We start from the raw sequence: 2,396 nt of genomic DNA, 5'->3' as shown, positions 1-2,396 counted from the left end.
CAGCATTTTTAATATTTCCTCTAGGGATGTTACCACACAGAGTAAAAGGGGGAAATGATGGTGTGAAACAGCAGAGGCACTTTGTCAACCCGCTGAGTTAACGTTACTGTCATTAGCATCAAGCTAGCAAACAATGGTACATCCTCACGGTCGGGCATAAAGTAACAACATTAACAAATAGCGGCGGGGCTTTTACTCACCACAACTGCAGAGGCTCCCAGCTTCATTTGAAACAAACTACATTATAGATGGTCCATTATTTATTAATCCCTCTGTGTGTTTAAATATTTACTTTGTATCCGCTCCATTGTCTTTGTAAAGTTAACATATCGCACCATGATTTCAAACTCAACACTTGTTTCAAATTAAAAGCCCCTTATAACCTCGGCTAGAGAATCCCTCCATTTTCTAAATAGGCTTTTATTCTGAAACATTTGTCAGAACTTCCTGTGGAAGATACAGTAGCTTGATAGTTTGCTTTTGGTGCTTCAAATGTAGCTCCTGCCATCTGCTGACGCTTTTAGGTGACTACAACAACATGTCGGCTGGCACATGGACAGACATAAATAATAGTCAAAGTAATAAAAACAGGACAAGAATAACCCGATGACATCACACACGCCGTGAAAGACAACCGGGGATAATTGGTGAGTACCAGAGTGTAGCGTGTACCAGGCATAATGCAAGTCCTGAGCCAGAGTGTAGCGTGTACCAGGCATAATGCAAGTCCTGAGTCTGAAATATGTCTGTCAGCGAGTCCGACTCCACCTATTTAGACAGCGGCAGCATTTCTCCGACCACGTAGCAAGCCACAAGCTCCGTGGCTTCTTTCACACTGATAGGTTTAATAACGTTATCTCCATTATTAGAACCAAACGACAGCCGTTGCTGTTTCGGAGCTGAAGGACCAGCCTTCTAAAAGTAACGGAAGTAACTGATGTCTTGCTTGAAAATGTACTTAAGTATTTGATTACTCAAACAGCAAACTAACGCGTTAGGTTACTCGTTACTGCAAAAAGTAATCAAAGTACTCTAGCGTTAGAGAACTTTCATTACTTTGTAACGCGTTATACCCAACTCTGAAAGTAACATTGTGTGTTACAGTTAAAACGGTCCTGACTCAATTAAAAACTGTTGTTCAGCTGGTTCCTGTTATCCAACACAAACCACATTATAATACAAAACAAAAAACAAAACATAGGCAGCTACATAGACATTGCCGAGTAGAGGACTGAAGTGGAGTGAGCAAAATGGGATATGAGATTTGAATTAGTGGTTGGTATGTCCTCCCATCAGTAGTGTTTATATACATGTTTGACATGTGTAATAGAGGTTAATGTGAAAAAATGATCTCTGACCATAATTGTTTTTGTTAGGCAGTACAGGAATAAATAGATGTGAAACTGCTCTAGTGATGCGTTCCTGCCTTGTTGTTTTGGATCTAAAGGTAAAATTTAATGGCTAGATTATTAGTGTAGTTTTGAAAAGTCAAGTCGTTAGTATGTGAGAATGCAGTGGTGAGTCCAAGGGGGAAGGTTTCCATGGGTCTTGTAAGCTCTGTTGTATAGTCTTGCTATTAGTCCAATGATGTCATTTGTGAGGGACTAAATTGGGAGACAGTAGGAAATTGTTGAGAGAATGATTGCATGTGTAGATATGTGTCTGAAACAGTAGGGCTGAGATATGGTCTGATCTTGTTATAGACTTACAATTTCTGGTTGTTGTCGTCTGTTCCTGTCCTGTTCGGTGGTTGGCTGATCCAAAGCACACAGTGATGGATGTGCAGAGAACAGACTGGATTATTTCAGTGGAGAACTGGATCAGCAGCTCCTGAGGCAGGTTGAATTTCTACTACATCCTCTGCTGGGTTACATGTGTAGGCTACTGGTGTGTGGAATGTGTAAGGTGGTGCAGACATGACTATACTTTAAAAACTGCAAAGGCTCCCATCTGTTTTTGGAACACACAAGTGTGTGTAGGATGTTTCAAACTCTGCCTGCTTGTTTTTTAACCTTGTGTGTTGTATTTTGTCACTTTAACACTGCTGAAGGCCTTTCTACACACTCAGTACTGCAGGGGGAAGAACTGAGCATGTTGCACAAATACTAAATATTATATTTGAAACTGTGACAAACTGAGATGAGACTAATCTGGTGAATAAAGAGAGAATTCTGTCGAGAGCTGAGCATGAACTTAGTTGCCTCATACAGAGGATAAACCATGATGGCGGCCTTTCCTCTGATAAGATAAGATAAGATAAGATAAGATACACCTTTATTGATCCCATAATTGAGAAATTCCAGTGTTACAGCAGTCAAGGAAAAAGAGTCAGATTAAAGATTTCAAAATTAGACTTAAAAACTTAAATAACTAGGCATGCAAATAAGGTACAAAAA

Source organism: Epinephelus moara, chromosome 10 (assembly GCF_006386435.1).
Source record: "Epinephelus moara isolate mb chromosome 10, YSFRI_EMoa_1.0, whole genome shotgun sequence".
Classification (NCBI taxonomy): domain Eukaryota; kingdom Metazoa; phylum Chordata; class Actinopteri; order Perciformes; family Serranidae; genus Epinephelus; species Epinephelus moara.
The sequence above is the reverse complement of the archived record's forward strand: the minus strand, read 5'-3'. Positions refer to the sequence as shown.